Raw genomic sequence first — 18,222 nt, 5'->3', positions numbered from 1 at the left:
GTAAGAGAGGCTATTCCGGACATATTTTATTTTTATGGAGTTTTTAGTATATTTGTGTATAAGATCACATGTACAGAAAAGAGTTAAAAAAACTCACCCAATTTTCAGTGAAACTTGGGTGCACACGTTACGCTTTCAGACCCAGGTGCTATTTAAAATTGGAGAGCTTTATTTCTTGTGCCATAATTAAAACCGAACAACTTGCACAATGCCACTGTTGGAGAGGCTCACAGGAGTACTCCACACACTGCTCTGACCACATCCTGCTCTTCTCACAGCGGAGTGCCGTTGACATCTTCAGCGAAGCATAAATCCTTGAAGAACCAGGTCGAGGAAGCTATAGCCCTGGCATGCCACCCAGTTCTTAAACAAAAAACGGGGACCAGTGGAGTGAGAAGGGGTGCCCTGTGTCGTTTTCATTGCAGGATCAAGGCCCTGGTTTGTAAACAATTCAGGACTTATTTGGGGGCTGTCTCAATATAACATATTATGATTATTAATCAGTATCCCCCTCCCTCTTGTAGTCAGCCTTCCTCTTTCAAACAGCACTTGCCACACTCTTGCATGACTTTCTACCAGAGTGTGTGGAAGCTCTGAGTTCTACACATATCAAGCAAGAGAAAGCAGTTGTAATGTTTTCTCCTCTACTTCATCCATGCTCCTGTCAGTCAGCCAGCCCTAACGTTAGCCAAGCCACTGGCCACTGAAAAACTGCTAGTCATACCATCCAGAAATATTTCCAGCAGTGTGTATAAAGGACCAAATTTTCATCTGGTGTAAACTGGCACAGCTCCACTGAATTGAATGGAACTGTGCCAATGTGTACTTGTGGAAAATTTGGGCCTGAATGTATATATTTCCTAGACAGCCAAGCATATAATAATTGAGGGGTGGGATTCTACAGTCCATACACATTTCCTATCCAAACAAAGCTCTCGCTAAGCTCAATGTGTAACATAAGAGTGCAGGTTTTGCACAAGGTAGGTAATAAAATAAGTAAAATGAGCAAATGGTAAAACTGGGGAGACACTGGACAGAAAAGGAAGACACCTGAGATAATTAGAGCTAAAGTACAGATTTCAAAAAGCCTCTATAACAGAGAGAGTAGCAAAATAATTCTTGAACCACAGCTCAAATCTCCTAGTGTTTGTTATATATTCCCCCACTAGTTTTTCATGCAGTTGTGTGTGCGGCTGAATGTTCTTTGCCCTGATTTTATAGAGTGAGCACAACAGAATGGAGAGCCTTTTGTCCATCTGATACTTACGTGTCTCCATTACAGAGTTCACTTCTCCATCTCTAATGCATTTACCCTCATGACGCTTGTGTGAGGTCAGGCTGTGCTATTATGTTCCCATTGTACAGATGGGCAACTTAGGAACAGAGAGGCTAAGTGACTTGCCCAGGGTCACACAGCAAGTCTGTGGCAGAGCATGGAATGTGATCTTGGCTCTCCCAAGTCCCAGCTAGAACCCTTACCACTGGACCATCCTTCTCCTCATGCTCAAGGAATACAGCGGCTTACAAAGACTTGTGCTGCAGTTGCCACTGGGCTGTGTCAACAGGACATAAAGGGACGGAGGAAGCAGAGACACAGGCCCATGTGTCTCCACACCAGCCAAAAGAGCTGGCCAGCTGCAGAGGGAAACCCAAGCTGCTCTCTCTTTAAGATCAATGCAGCATCCGTGCTCTTCAGTGGCATTGTGCCTCTCTGGGGCTGCTAGAGCTCGCAATATTTGGTGTTCTTCATGTCTCGGCTTCTGGAGTCAGGTGCAAATTTCCATCTTCATTTAAAAAAAAAAGAAGTTGAGGAGAAATGCTTGAAAATGTTACCCAAGCGTGCTCATGATTTTTAAACCAATCTCTCTTTTTTGGAGCCTGACTCCTGTTTTTGGAGCTCCTGCGGTTGGCAGTGCTACCTCTCTGACACCCTAATGCCTCTCCTTCCCCTGGGAGCCCCTACTGAAGTGATGCAGCTCGCGCAGTCCAAGCAGGGCTGCTGTGTAAAGCCACAGCTTAGCCCACCAGTTCGAACTCATGCCAATGGTTTTTGAAACCTCAGTGCCTGCTCTTTGGGGGCTTAGCCTCCTTCACTCAATTCTTTGGTCATTGTCAGGGCTGTGTTGAGTCTAGACAGGATCATATAAGGAATATCTCATTTAGCTTTCCTTTGGGGAGATGAGGAAGAGTGCTTTTCCTGTGCAACTCTAAGTTCACAGCCCTGACTATTATAATAATGCCACAGGGATAAAATCTAATCTGCCTAACGGAAAAGCATAACACAAGAAGTTTGGGGAGCAATAATTTTCACTGCATAGTGAATAATAATAATGAGAAAAAAATGGAAAGAGAACATAACGTTTAGTTAAAGGGTTTTCTTCCCCCCGTCTTTAGTTCCTTTGTAACTAGCACATCAGCTGTCAGCTTTCCTTGCTCAGAAACCTTAAACCCCATGCGGTTCCCCTTACACAAATAAATTAATTATTTAGAGAGTGATGGATTACATGACACAGAAGTAGCAAAAATGCCCCAAGGAGATGATGAAAGAGTAAAATCCGTGAAACCAGTGTTGGATGATGAGAGCAGAAAATAGGCCAGTTGTTTCTAAGCTTATATCCAGTGCAGGCAAAAGGCAGAACTTACCCTCTCGTGCCAGTCGATTGTCTACAGCTGTGCAATTGATTTTTACAGTCGGATTGTGTTCAGGCAGTCCCCTCACCTCCACTGCTGGGGAGATATGCTTGACATACTGTATGCTGCTGATGTTGTGGGGAGATGACTCTTGGAGTATCTTGATGCCTCTGATTTTCTTTACCCTTCTCAGCTGGGGTTCCAGCCTGCAAACAGTATGGAGGCAACCCTGTTCAGCCTGGTGGATCTCCTCACCCGCTGGAGCTGTGCTGTTTTTCACCTGCTGAGGATCTGGCCTCAAGTGTTCAAGCTCATATTAGATCTACCAGCTGCCTTTGTTACTGAGGAGCATGAGTTCACCTACCTGTAGTCCATGGTGGGAGTATACAGAGCGGCCCTCTGGTGGCGTTGTTCCTTTGGGTACATCTACACTGCAGTAAAAGACCCGCTGCATGGCTGTGGCTGGCCCAGGGCTTGTGGGGCTCAGGCTGCGGGGCTACAGCATTGCAGTGTAGATGCTTCGGCTTGGGCTGGAGCCCAGCCCCTGAAGCCCCGAGAGAGGGGGGTGGGCAGCCCGGCCTGAGCCAGAAAGTCTACGCTGAATTTTTTAGCCCGCAGGCTGAGCCCCACGAGCCTGAGTCAGCTGACTCGGGCGGTGAGATTTGGTGCCCCAGGTTTGTTTTATAGCAGGGTAGACATACCTTTTTCTGAATGAATCCAGAGGGTAATATTGGGCAGATGCTCTCTTGTCCGTAATGTGCGCTCTCAGGTCATTTGTTTGTCTCATAGGTACCCCAGGATTCTGTTACTGTCATTCCTCTTAATCAAATTGAGGGCTTTTGATTTTAGATTTTAATTGCTAAAACTGATAAAACACCCCTAATACATACACACACACACACACACACGACAGCAGTGTTTGTCCGATTAAACACCAGAAAGAAACCAGAAATGGCTACTCAATTCATACTGACTTAATCCCTGTCCCAGTGCAGTTTGTGTATCTAGGCAATGACCCTGCTCCCTGGCTTGTCTACAAGGGGCAGTAACGTGGACTACGGGTGTGTGGTTCCTAAAGTGCACTAATGTGTTGGAGATTAGTTGGACGTGTAGACCCTGCTGGTGTGTGCTAAAGGTTCCCTAGTTCGCTTTAATGTAAATGAAAGAGTCCTACATTTATATACACAGAGAAAGCCCTGAACCCTCTCAATTTTTGTACGTTTACACTGAACTCAAAAATTGCTAAAAAATAAACACGGAAAAAATGAAATTAATAAACCACAAAAAATAGAAGCTCTATCAATGTGCATATGACGCCAATAGGAGAATTAGGCCTGATCCAACTCCCTTTGAAGTCAATTGTAATTCCCTGGGGCAGGAGCAGGTCCCTATAGATGCGATATGGGCTGGCATGCTTTCTCAATGCTTGGTGCCATGAGGATAGGGAGTATCTGCATCTCACCCAGCTCGGAGAGTGCTGTTGAGTGTCTGTCTCACTGTCTGAGCGAAGCTGGGCATGGATGAGACTCCACATAGAAAAAGACTGAGATTATTATGCTGGGTGAGGGGAGGCTCCCAGAGGGTTGAATTGATGTGGACCCCTGATGAGGCTGATAAGGTTGTGTGATGTGAATCCCTGACCATTGGCAAACAAAATGCACAAGCTAGGGGTTTGGTTAGTCTCATTTGCTTATAGATGTTCAAATAGCCGCAGCGTCTAGGTGGTTTGGTCAAGGAGATTGCATCTTTTTTTCCAACAACAGACCTTGCTACTGAGATTCATGCCTTTGTCCTCTCTAGAACGGACTTCTGCCTGTGGGCTGCATCTTTAACCCATTCAAAAGCTGAAGTTAGCACGGAATGTGACTACCTGCTTATTAAGTGGAGCTTTGCACCATGACACGTGTCACCAGCGCTCCAGGATCTGCACTGGCTGCACCTTGGCTTCCAGGTAGGGTGTAAAGTCCTGGCTTCGACCTATTACCTATAAATCCCCAGTGGTCAGAGACCATTTTGTCTGAGGGACTGCCTTCTTATCCTTGCAATGCCGTCACAGTTAAGATTGTCAGACGTTGAAGCAGTGGTTTCTTTTTATATAGAAGAAAGGCAATTAACAGCTGGGCATTCTCTAAGCACAACCCCATTATTCACTCATCTTCTTGGTCTGAAATGGCCCAGGTTTCTTTGACTTTTCAGGACATGCCCGAAAATCCACGTTTTACACAAGGGTCTTGGAAAATGTTTGGTAGGCATCTTCTGCTGGGAATCTTAGAGCTGGGGAGATTGTGTTTTGTTATGATTCCTGCTGACTGGCTCTTTTATGTTAGGGCTTGAGGGTTGGGATTGCACAAATTGCCTAGGGGAGTTAGGGACCCAACTCTCACTGAAAGTCAATTCCTTTGGGACCCTTTGAAAATCTCTCCCTTTAGAGTGAGATATTAGAGCCAAATCTTGCTGCTGTAGGAGATGTTCCTGCAGTTACTGCCAGCTTCAATGGGAGCGGTGTGTATGGAAAGGTAGCACTTGGCCAAGAGATTGTAGGATCCCATTGCAGTAGTTCCACAATGAACTAGTTCTACGGCCCTCAGTCCTGCTGCTGTTCAAGTCAGTGGGAGAATTCCCATGGACTTCAAAGGGTGCAGGATCAGACCTTTCGTCTCTTTACTTTTCCCTTCCCTGCAACAACTCTGAAGATCACTCTTCTTCCCTAAAGTGCTTCATAAGGCTCTTCACATGATTTCTTTGCGTAGTCAGCCAAACCCCCCCCCCAAGCTTAGTTCACAGGGGCTTAATATTACAGTGGGTTTGATATGAAACCAGACAATTGACAAAGTCACCATTTAAATGTGAATGTACATTTCAAAGTCACACATCAGTGTGCTGGGAATTAGACTTTGATCTTTAAAAGGCTTGTAAACATGTGGATGCCAATATTTGCAGGTAAGCCACAAACACACCTTAGGCTGCGAGGGGGACTGGATGATCCAGTGGATTGGTTTGGCAATATGGAGGCTTTTGGTCACCTGTCTGAAGGGGGACCCCGGTCAGTGATAACTGAATGATGATTCCAACTAGTGGTTGTTTGCTGGCCTGGGTCGAGTGAGTCACTGGTTTCTGATATGGGCATCAGGTCAGTAAAACTTGGACTGAGAGCAAACAACCTAAACTAAACTTCCTAATCAGACCTGGTATTAATATCACAGGCTGAGCAGCGAAGTCCAAGTATAACAGAGGAATAGACATGAATGGTGTAGGCCAGCTCATGATCTCCCTATTCATGTTTATACTATCATATGGCACGAGTGGTCCTGCAAAAGTCAATGGGATCACTCCTGGAGCTAGGCACTCAGCAATGTCAGTGTGGTTATCAGAATTTGGCTCTCAACTAGAATCTCATCCCAAGAGGTGGCAAGGCACTTCTGGAACAGGTTTAAAATACATTGGCAGAATAGCTTCCACTTCTGCTCTCTATGCTGCCCTGTTCTGTGGGTAAATATAGGATGTTATTTTCCTTTGCCATGGGTCTGGTGTCTTTCAGGATCACAAAAATTCACCTCCCTTTGGACACTGAGTTGGAAGGTTCCACACAGCTGTACCATGTGCCAGTAGCAATGGAGTCTGGAGATCCTGGAGAGGAAGAAGAGGAGGACAAGAGTGAGAAAGTTCTGCTCATTAATAAGGTATTTTGCACTAGATTCTCCAATCCAGTAGGGAAATCCTTGGTTGATATAACAGTGTACGATGCATGCCCAGGAAAACGGAGCTTGTCCATCATATTTCCAAACCCCACTTAATCACAGAGTTGTTGCCAGACGGTACAGTCCAGCTGAGAAAGAGGGAGCCACAAATGTGGACCAAATCCACCTTTCTCCGAAATTCCTCTGCCCCAGTTTATCACCAAGGTTGCACAGACCAGAGAACGTGACCCATTATTTTATCAGTTGTCACTGAGCTTCATGCTTCCTTTTCCTTGAGATAACATAATCCCTTAAATCCACAGGGCAAAAGTAAAAATCTTTATTCAACGTTTTAGTTTGCAATTCAGAAGGGGGTGATAGATGCAGCCACAGCAAAGAATCTGTTAAGCCTGACATTTGACTAGAGAATCTGAATTTTTTAGATTTCTAAATAAGTGTTTTTGGTTTTGATTGTGTTTTTTTGCACAATAATTGAACACATTTGACACAGAGAGAGACTCTCAGTTGACATAAATTGGGAGAGTTCTGTTGAAGTCAGTGGGACTACATCAGCTTACATCAGCTGTGGATCTGGCCATTATATTTTTTACCAGAGATTTTTAATATGCTCTCAGGAACACTTTTTTGCCATGTAATGAAAATAGGATTCTTCATCAGACCATGATTAAAATACAGTGACATCTACATTTCAGCTCTGTAAGTCTTTCAGCCACAATGCTGGGTGTCATTTATCACGGGCTTTTGACTGTGCCTCATTCCGAATTGAGAACATTAGAGCTGTGACTTGACTTGCAAATAATCAAAGCGCTTCAAGTTACAAGAACAAATGTAGAAACAATTTTTCATGGGCACAATTATGAGTAATTTTAGCACTTTACTTTGTAAAAGTGAAAGCGCTTGTTGTAAAGCCAAATTCAGAACTGGCATAAAAATGCAACTTCCACTCATGGAAACCCAGACTGAATTTGAACTAGCATAACCATGTAGGATCCTTGCTGCAGGAAGCTGCAGTTACCAGAAACAATTCCAATGATCATGGAACCAACATTTTGCTTCGAGGATGGAAATATTCAGGTAAATACTTTGGGGGCCCACTCCTGCATGTGAGTAGCCCCATTCGATATCAGTGTGACTGTCTTCTCTATAAGGCCACAGTAATGGTTTCAGGATCGGACTCCTGAGTTGCATGATCCCCTGGGGCCCAATTCCTTAAGCAACCTCCCTGACATCTAGCTACACAGAAAAACAAGCCAAACCAAACCATGGCAATAAGTCTCAGAGCCTGGTCCAACGGACTTGGACTCACAGGACTAGCACTGCAGGGTTAAAAAATGGCAGTGTAGACGTTTAGGCTTGGGCTGCAGCCCCGGCTTCAAGCCCCTTGAAGGCTTTCAGAGTCCAGGCCCCAGCTCAATCCCAAATGCCTTATATACAAACCCATGCAAACTGATTTTCCATACTGCCCAAATCTAAACTTATATTAGTAGTGAACTGGGACATGCACATTCCTTTGCCACTTCAAGCCTTCTAAAGAAAATCATGATAATAAAGAAAAAAGAAAAGAACACTTGAACATACACTTGTCTTTAAGTATGTGAATAGTCCTGTTGAAGTCAATGAGGCTACTCTTACGCTCAAAGTTAAACACATGGTTAGTTGTTTTCCTGGATTGTAGCCTTAATTCCCAATCCAGCAAAAGATACATGCCAGAGGACCCTCATGGCTGTATCAGACCGTAAGCAACAAACAATAAATCTCATTTCTTGCACAGCGTCACAAACATTAACTTATTATAATGATCTAAATATCAGGCAAATCAGAGGCCTTAACTTTTTGTGCTCAGGTATTAAAACAAGGGCTAAGCAAAATTTGGGAAGTCTAGAAGGGCTTTTTCTCTTTGGAGAAAATCTCCCACCATTGCATTAAGACCAGTGCAGCTGGACCCCTACTGGCAGAAAGAGTGGGTATGCTAGTGTAGACAGAATATAGGCATTTTCACATCTATGTCATATATGTCATCTATCAGAGCTTGAACAGGTAAATTTAATATGTGACAAGGTATCCTCACGTTTCATGCAATGGGGCTGTGAGCAAGGGCACTTTGGTTGTATCCGTGAATCCAAATCCTGTATTGGAACTGTCACAAACTTGTATATTCAGATCTGGATTCATGGCTGGTCCAGTCCATATCTATATAATGGGGACAAGGGAAATCCTCAGTTTTGAGCTTGCTGCCCTATGGGGGAACACAGATTCATATCCAGACTTTGTGGCTTGAACTATCCCCAATCCCTGGAAGACAAGAAACTGTATTTTTATCTGGTTTCCTCACGGAGTTTATTATCCATCATATAACATTCAGATCTTGGATTTCTTTCCCTTTACTAACAAAGACTCAAAGGGCAGGGCCAAAAAAAATAATCCAACAACAAACCTTCAGTGTCATTAGCTACCCATTCTTTTAAAGAAATATACTTTTTAATTACAGTGGCAATGATCCAAATGGAGAACTTTACATCTCTGAGCTCATGTCCCCTCTTCATAGTCATGAGACATTTAACACTGATTCTCTTCCCCCATCTGCGCGCACACACACTTTTTGTTTGGCTATGGGGAGAAAAGGTGTATTTGTGGGGATTAACAGAGAGAAAAAATTCAACTTCTTGCCTCATCTGTTTATGGCCTTTGGTAGCTATAAACAAGCAGACCTGTGTCAATGGAATAAAATTATTGTTTGGGTTGATTTCCTGCTTGGGATTATTAGTATTGTTTTGTCCTTAGTCTTTTTCTTTAATATATAGCCATTAACTAAAGTGGGGTGGGGGGGGGGAATAATACGGCATAGCTTGGTACAATTACATTGGAATGTTGCTTTTCTAATTAGTTTGCAGAAGCTGTCATGCTGGTCGATAGTCTCTTCTCTGCTGAAGACAGCATTATTGTCTGATTTATGTTTTGACTCATCCCCTTGTCCCGTTTCGTTAATCGTCTGCTGTTGATAGCCATTTAACTAAATGTGTCTAGGGAAATAGGGCGAATAACAGTAATGTGGAAGACAAGGATTATAGCCATTACCCATAAAGAACAAAGGGTTTTACGTGTTCAAAAGAGATGAGCCAACTATTCCCTTCGAAGAAACAAATCTGACCTCTGTGCTATTTCTAGTCTCTCAGCGTAAGTTACAAGAAATAAAAAATCGCCTGTTCTTCCAATTGTCATGTTATTATTGTTGAATTATTTGAGTGCTGACAGTAAACAATACAAAACAGAAGAACCAGTCCCAAGGAATTTACAAGAATCTCTTGTAAAATGTAGAACGTTCAGCACTCCAGTACAGTCCTCTTCTCTACACAGCTAAAACATGTTTGCAATCTTTACTCCTGCCCTGGGGTAGATCGTTCTGTCTCTGAGTTTGCATAATATCAACTGATTTGTGGATATAATCAGTCTGGTGACATTGCAGCTAGGGCTGGAAAATTGGGTTTTCAACAAAATGTAACTTTTTGCAAATATTGTCTACCTTCCATGGACATTTTCGTTCTTTTTATGCAAATGTTCGTGTACAAGAGTAAATCCATTGAATTACCCTGGCTTACAGCAGTGGGGAATTTAGTAAAAGCTGTCCAAATCTGTGGCAAAGCCAATAGAGGTTCTCTCCTGTCTTTCTACATTTATTACAAGTTTTAGTAGTTCACTTTTTTTCTATGTTAAAGTAGTGATGGACATACAACATCTTCAGCAGTTAAATTCTGTTTATATACAGCACCAAAAATACAGATGCCAATTCAGTTCTTATGACAGAACTCTTAAGTCCCCAAAATTGGGTTAGATACCTCATGAGAGAGGGATTTTTCTCACAAGATTTACAGCAAGGCCATAAATAGCAGATGCCCAACCTCTTATGGCATTTCATCTCCTCTATTTCTAGTCATGTCTAGAACCAGGAGGAGCAGATACATGTAGAAACTAACATCATCATTACATAATTAAACAATTAATAAAAACCTCCAAAATTTATTTGAACTTGAAAGATTTTGAATAGGATTTTCAGAAGTACCTAGGTGACTTAGGAGTACATGTCTTATTGACTTTCAGTGGTACTGCTGCTTTTAAATCACTTAGGTCATTTCTAAAATCCCACCCTTGGTTCAGTTGGTTCTGTTTATCCAAAGTAGTTTGGGGACAGGAGGGCAGGAAGCTTAATGAACAAATTTTGAGGGCCTTACTCAATTTTCCTCAGTTTTTTCTTTGGTACTTTCCCAAACAAGCTCCTAGGACTGCAGGTGAAAATCAGAGACCTAGTATAAGGCTCATGTATAATCTAAACCCACCAAAGGCAATTTAAGATTAACTAAACATAGGTCTAGCACTGGCTTTCTGCGGAGGAGTGAATTTCACTCTAAGGAAGTGAAGACTTCAGAACATGACCTGGAGAGTCTTGGCGACATCAACTCTGTACTTTGTGATCCACCCTCTGCCTAGCACTGGTCTTTTGTGCTTTTGTACATTATTTTTTTAATCAAAAAAATGACAAAATTTTTAGCTCTTGAGCTAGTTGAAATGTTTTGCATTAAATATTTTGGTTGTAAAATGTCCCTTTAAAATGATTTGCATTTATATATTTGTTTATGAAATATTTTATTTGTGGAAAAATGGTGACATTAATATTTTCAATTTTTCCCAATATGTTTGCATTATTTTTTTCTAAACAAATTTAGTAACATATTTTGGGTCCTGAAAACCATGGATTGTTACTGGTTTTTTCCACAAATGGCATATTTCAAAAATGTTGATGACAATATCAGTTAAAATATTGCCCAAAATGTCTCCATAACTGGAAAATAGGGTCCATTTCAAACTCTGTTAAGGAGAAACAACTTCAGAAATGAACATGAAAATAGGTGATTATTTCCTTTGTTGCTATGTATAGCACTGAGAGGGGAGCTCTGGGGCCTTCATGGGTTACTTAGAATAAGATCTAAATAGACTGCCACAGTAAGCAGAAGCTGTTGCACATCAAAAGCTCAGAGCAAAAGCAGTGATTTTCTATATCATTTCACCAGATAATAGGTTTGATTCAAAAAGCCTGCATGAAATTGGTTTCACCCGTACCTATCCGGAACCAGTTATTTGAATAAAAAGACTAGGTGTGACAGTTAAGTATCCCTCTAGTATGTGGGAATAGAAATGTTGAGCCATCACTCTAAAGGCTGGAGCACAGCTGCTCTGTGCTCTAGGAATGAAACAAAAGTGCCCTGGACTCGAACAGCTTCAAGCTGATAAAGCTTCAAGCTTTAACCCACAAATGATCCCTTTTCTAGGTCCAAAAAATCGATAGGAAAGAGTTTAGTTCCACTCAGTTCCATAGGATTTTGGAGTCAGTTCTAGAGAATGCACTCTTTCCATCCCTGTTAAGATCTGCAGGGCTTTTTCCCAGTGCATGGTTTTGCACGTGAGGTGAATGTGTGTAGTGTGTGCGTTTGAACATGGAGAATGCAATGGATGTCTGAGGGGTGTGTATATCTGCTTGATGGATGTGTGCATGCATTGTTTGTGCAGAAAGAGTATCTGTTTTTGTTTATGGGGGGTGCAAGTGTGTGATGTATGAGTATGCTGGGTGAGAATCTTACTAGAGCTGGGCGATTTATTTTTGACAAATAGCTTATTAACCGAAAAAAAATCTTTTTTTGGTTGAACAGAACTATGAATTCAGGTCAAATTTGGCAAATAGTTCCAGTCAAATTTGGCAAGCAGTTTTGGCTGACTAAAAATTGAGGAAAGCCAAATTGAGAAAAAGTCCAAATCTTTTGTCTTTCTTTTAAAAAGATGTTTCTATATTTAACATTTGGTTGGTGTTTGTTTGTTTGTTAAATATTGCAAAGGTAAAAAAAAATCCCTGAAAACATTTTTTTACCTGAATCAAAAAAATTCTGTTTTTCATTTTGCTGAGGAAAAAAACCCAAATAATTGTAGTTTCTGGGTGGACCCAAAATATTTTTTTTTGGTCAGATTTTTCAGTTCGGCCACCAAACTGACAAATCAATTATTTACCCAACTCTGATCCTCTTGCCCCTTAACACGTGGTAAAAGGGCTGGAGCAGCATAAAGGGGCTGCAAATGCCCTGATTCTGGCCGCTGCAGGATTCACAGCACAGGCACTGTGGGACACAGCCATAAAGCTGCCCTCCACAGACTCCCTTCACAAGCTGTAGTGTAGGGGGTGTGGCTGGGGCAGAACCATGAGGGACGTCAGGGGCCAGGTCACAGCATGCAGCACTATGGATAGTCTGGGTAGTGACGTGGCCCATATGGAAGCCTGGCAGAGGCTGCTATCACTTCAGTGAGGTCCCCAGGGCTGTCTGTATTACACCAGGGTCTGCTCCAGCACCAACAGGAGCCCAAATTCAGGAGGGCACAAAGGTGGCTCACAGCCCCCTTAGCCTCTTCCCACCCTGTGTTATACATTATCTGCTGGACATGCCCAGAGTTGGGCAGGATTATATTGAGCTGGCTAGCCCGAGCTGCCACCTGTGTTGCTGTGGCCATGCTGCTATTTTAGCGTGGTAGCTTGAGCGGAGCTAGCAGGTGTATGTCTGCTCGAGCTGAGAATTGCATCTCCCAGCTGCTGTGTAGACATCTGGTAAGAGGTAGAACACAAAATGTCACCCAATGTGCACACAAGTGTGTGTACATGGATGTACAAGGGGAGGAGTGTGTATATTTATGTTCTTGGGTGGGTGGATTTGCATGTCTCCTCGGTGTATGTGATCATATAGAAATGAGACGTGTAGTAATAAACACTAGGTACCAGGGGGCAGGTAGGGTAAATTGTCATAACATTATGGCAGTCAATGGAGCTAGCAGCAAATATCTCCAACGGCTTGTGATGGGACACTAGCTGGGAAAGCCTCTGAGTTACTACAGCAAATTCTTCCCCAGGTGTTTGGCTGGTGGGTCTGGCACACATGCTCAGGGTCTCACTGATCAGCAGATTTGGGGTCCAAAAGGAATTTTCTCCTAGGTCAAATTGGCAGAGACCCTGGGGGGTTTTCACCTTCTTCAGCAGCATGGGGCACAGGTCACTTGCAGGTTTAAACTAGTGCAAATTGTGGATTTTCTGTAACTTGAAGCCTTTAAAGCATGGTTTGAGGACTTCAGTAACTCAGCCAGATGTTAGGGGTCTATTACAGGAGTGTGTGGGTGAGGTTCTGTGGCCTAAAATGTGCAGGATGTCAGACTAGACAATCAGGATGGTCTGTTCTGACCTTAAAGTCTGAATCTATGACCTAAGAAAATTTTCCTCAGCTGAGGATCTGCTTGCGTACTTTCCAAAAATGCCTTCAATTTAGTTATACAAGCCAGAAGAACAGCCTCTGATTCTTGCAAATGAAACAATGACTTTCCTGTCTAAGGATCATGGGGATCCAGGACAGTGACATTTCTGGCCCAGGCCAAACTGAAAATCTCTAATACAGCTTTTCCAGGCAGAAGGGGCTTCTTCTGAGAACATGAGCCATATCTTAGATTAGAAATGACTTCAAAAAATTCATTTGTTATCTATATTTGTCATCAGAGAAGGAATTCAAGTCACACAGCTCTGAAAACCTTTTTATGTTTCTTAAAGTCATTTCTTTCACTGAGCCGGCATGATCTAGCTGTTCATACAGGAGTTGGGGGAGGGGGAATAATCCATTTTGTATTTGTTACATATTTTATGGATCCCTTTGAATTTATGTTGAAGTTCAAGAGATTTTTTTCTCATCTATTTGAAGGATTTGGCATGAATGAGAATGAAGCTTCTCTTCGCAATGATATAGGAAAACACGACCTATAAGAATTTTTTATCTCTCTCCTTTCATTTTATTGACAAACTTTGGAGCACCCTTTCTATCTGCCATGAGATAGGGATTTGCATAAGTCATGGAGCAAAGCATAGTATCTTCCTTTTCGTATTCCTATAACCCTCTATGAATAAGTTCCCAGCTCCTGCTATGATCCATAGAGGTGATCAAAGAGAAAGTAGATAAATGGCTCAAAAATAAGTGATCCTTGCCCTTATATAGCTTTTCACTTTTTTATTCGAAAGGATAAACAGCTTTACTTGCTGGATTTAAAAAAAATGAATTTCAAAGTAAAATAGTGATAGATTTAAGGAGTAGATTTCTCATCCTAATTATTCAAGTTTCTCTTCCTTTCACATAAATCTGTATCTATCTAGATAGATAGATAGATTAGATAGATATAGATATATTCTATAAACTCTCCTGGAAAAGTGCTATAGAATTTAATAGGAAGAAAACCAATAGCTTTCCACAGATATGTAATAGAATTCTATACAAATTAATAATCTATAGAATGTAATAAAGAATTAAACCTTTTCTATAGAATGTTTCAACCATTCTATTATATCTGAGAATTTTATCCCTGGTATTGAATCCTGTAGGTTTATTTAAAAATCCTAGAAAGAGGATATCCTTCTTTATTATGTTCTGCAGAAGTGTATGCATGTTAGTAAAATACCCCTTAGACTGTATGTCCATCAATAGCTTTTTCAGTCTCTGGTTTCTCTTGTTTCAGTTTGAGTAAATAAATATCAACCTCTGTGGGGAAAAACCTACGGAAACTACTGGAAAATTGTAACCTCATTATAGGAGTTCTAAATGAACTTGAATAATTGTATAATATAATTTTATATTCTCTAGGATGGTTTAAAAATTCTATGGAAAAATTCTATGATTCTGCATTGAATTCAAGGGGCCATGCTCTTATTTATACTGAGGATCCTTTATAACTACTTTAAGGACCCTTCATGCTGCTAGAAGTGTATAAATCAGTCTTGCTACAAATGAGAATCTTATACTTAAATTGCAAGCTCCCTGGAGTGGGGCTGTCTTCGTGCTGTGTTTATACAGCCCCTGGCACAATGGGGTCCTGGTCCATAAGGGCTCCCAGGTGTTATGATAATGCAACTAATAAATAATAATTATAAGACATTTTATTTATCTAGATGTATTTCCCTAGATTTCACCCTATTAAATTCCACTGGATTTTCCTATAAGGGAAGCAAAAGCATAATGGCTACTCACACATCCCATAGAACAGTGCTAGTTTAGAAGTGGACACAGTGCATGTTCAACAAAAAAATCAGAGAATTTGGCAGGGCTGGTGTGAGAGATTTTACTGCCCTGGGCATGAGGGGGGTGCAGATTGATAGGGGACAGGACAGCTAAATCATGCTGATTTGGCAGCTCCGGATTGCTGATTATGATATGGGAAATGGGCAACTTTAAAGAGGCGGAATCCCTGAATCTGTACTGGGGGACAGCCAGGCCACAGCTATGCTAGTGGGGAATGGCAAGATTAACCCAGGCCAGAGGAACCCTCTAAAAATCAGCCCCTGAAGAGCATGTATGACGCATTGCATAGGGTATGCTGGAGAAGAGGCTATATGGTAAGTTGCACGGAGCACACTGGAGAAGAAAGTCGAGTGCACATTGGAGGGTGCCTACTGGAGAAGTGAGTATAGCCATGTAAAGGACTGCACACTGCCCATAGAAGTGGAAACTATGTATATGTTGTCTCTTTTCTGACTGATGTAGTCCTCGGATAAGGATCAAAATTGGTTGAGTTTTTTGGTTTTGGTTTTTCTCAAAATAATTTCCAAGGAAATGAACACATTTGTGTCCTTAGAAATTTTCCAGTTTTCTTTTTTGACAAAAAGAGAATTTCAAACAAAAGAAAGCTTTGTTTTGTTATTTTAAATGTTCATTTTGAATATTCAAGGATTGTTTTCTTTCAGTGATAGAAGGGGAGAAAAAAGGGAAAAAAAGTACTGCTAGAGGAAGGAAAGGATAGTGGCTAACTACAAATAGTCTACACAATTGTGAGTCATTCAGACCATCTTCACAGAGGCTCCTTGGGCACTGTCACACAGTAGAGAGACTGTAAGCAGTGGGGCAAGGTCAGGGTTAGCCAGGGAAGGGAGCTAGAGTATCTGCCATTGGACAGATCCTTCAACCCAATGAGCAGAGGAATCTGCCAGGTGCTCAGATACCAACACGATGAACACAGTTTAAATACCTAGATGGAGAATGTCAGATGCTAGTAACTTGAACACAGACACAGAGCCTATTCTGCTGACTTACCCTGATGTCAGATCAGGTGAGTCCTATTGTCTCCAAGCTACAAATATAGAAGACAGAAGAAACAAGTTACAGGGATAGAGGGGTCTTGGTGGGAAAAATCCTCGGAATAGCCATGCTCAATGGAAAGTTCAGGATATGGTTAATGATTAAGGCATGTCCCAGGAGGGGGTTAAATTTTGATCCTCCCTAGTATATGAATACTGTCTGAGGCGGGATGGGAATGCCACCTGCTTAGATAGAGCCATGTAGACTGCTACTCCTTCAGGCTTGTGGCTGTCTATATATTACTTCCCTCCGCTGCCATTCTCTGTAGAGATCCTCAGCTCTGAGCCCGCTTCCTGGGGCTGAGAATGAGGTATGGCCATAATGAACTAGAATAGAATTCCTGAACTGTTTCAAAAATTTTCACTTTAAAAGCGCGGCAACATTGTTTGCAGAGTACAGCAGGTTTTCCTGGTGATGCAACTAAATTCCTAACAAAGTGCAAGAGAATTTACATCCATTCCTAGCCCAAGCTAGTTAATTTTTGTCACTGCTATAGTATTGGAGTGATGATCAGTTGTACCAGCAATGATGGGACACTTTTAAATAAAGTGCCTATTAACTCTTAATAATTAACCTCTAATTCAGCAGCTGGACAGACACAGTTAATCTAAATATAAATCACCTAGCATAATTGGTGCTTAAAAATGTCATATACCAGCTGTATATTTTGCAGTATACTCATTTCTTTCCATCTCCATGTCAGATATCCTTGCTCAAAGGAGTCATTATTCAGCATGAAAGGCTGTGGTTAAACATCTCTGTTTCCCCCTTATGGATTTTATTTATGCCCAGGCTCTTCATGAAACACCAGTTTGTACTTGTGTTTTGACAGTGCTGTGACTTATATTGCAATTCTGACCTTGAAATATTAGGTTTTCCATAATTGTACTAAAGTATAGTTCAGTGAAAAGAAAGTTTAAAGAAATTATTTCCCTACTCCACTAGAAGCCTTCTTAAACACAGAAGGCCCGATCCAAGCCTATGGAAGTCAGAGAGGGAAGCTTTCTATTGACTTCAGTGGATCAGGCCGAAAGTTTCCCAACAAGCAACACACGAATACCACAGTCTGACATGTTTAGCATGCAGTGTGGTTATGTCTGCTCTGAAAATGAGGTGTAATTGTTGCATGTGTGGATGTACTCCAGCTGCCTCTCAGCCAGCCTCTGACAGGCAGAAATGGCTCCCTCCTATTCCCCGCCCGGCTACCAGGGAGAATGGTCAAATGTGGAGGGGGGAGGCACAGGGAGAGAAGGATGGTGTCTCCCCATGCAAGGTAACATGGTACGGGGAGAGTGTAGTGGCGCCGGGCTGGGCTCAGAGCGGGGGGTGGGGGGGTCACTGAGCAGAGGAGACACGTGGGGAGGTCACGTGTCCTCTGCTTTAGATTGGGGAGACACTAGTCGTCTATGAAATTGTCATAAATATAAAGGGAAGGGTAAACCCCTTTAAAATCCCTCCTGGCCAGAGGAAAAATCCTCTCACCTGTAAAGGGTTAAGAAGCTAAAGGTAACCTCGCTGGCACCTGACCAAAATGACCAATGAGTAGACAAGATACTTTCAAAAGCTGGGAGGAGGGAGAGAAACAAAGGGTCTGTGTCTGTCTGTCTGCTGCTTTTGCCGGGGATAGAACAGGAATGGAGTCTTAGAACTTTTAGTAAGTAATCTAGCTAGGTATGTATTAGATTATGATTTCTTTAAATGGC

The 18,222-nt window shown here is 42.0% G+C and overlaps 2 long non-coding RNA genes across 3 annotated transcripts in view; both read right to left on the bottom strand.

The window, feature by feature from the left end:
* Positions 1–1,165: 1,165 nt before the first annotated feature.
* On the bottom strand, positions 1,166–5,686 carry LOC141988051 (uncharacterized). 2 transcript variants are annotated; one of them, XR_012639642.1, is made up of 3 exons: positions 5,589–5,686; positions 2,644–2,837; positions 1,166–1,784 (listed from the first exon to the last, which is right to left on the bottom strand). It is a non-coding gene; the product is annotated as an uncharacterized LOC141988051 (long non-coding RNA). The 2 variants fall into 2 exon arrangements; XR_012639641.1 differs by lacking the exon at positions 5,589–5,686 and adding an exon at positions 4,502–4,562.
* A 419-nt stretch (positions 5,687–6,105) lies between these two features.
* LOC141988052 (uncharacterized) overlaps positions 6,106–18,222 on the bottom strand; it is a 109,339-nt gene continuing 97,222 nt past the window's right edge. The window contains exons 4-5 of the long non-coding RNA XR_012639643.1: positions 16,475–16,511; positions 6,106–6,258 (exon numbers count right to left, since the gene is read on the bottom strand). This is a non-coding gene — a long non-coding RNA (uncharacterized LOC141988052). The remainder of the gene's footprint in view (positions 6,259–16,474; positions 16,512–18,222) is intronic.

This window comes from Natator depressus, chromosome 5 (genome assembly GCF_965152275.1).
Source record: "Natator depressus isolate rNatDep1 chromosome 5, rNatDep2.hap1, whole genome shotgun sequence".
Taxonomy (NCBI): domain Eukaryota; kingdom Metazoa; phylum Chordata; order Testudines; family Cheloniidae; genus Natator; species Natator depressus.
The sequence above is the reverse complement of the archived record's forward strand: the minus strand, read 5'-3'. Positions and strand labels throughout refer to the sequence as shown.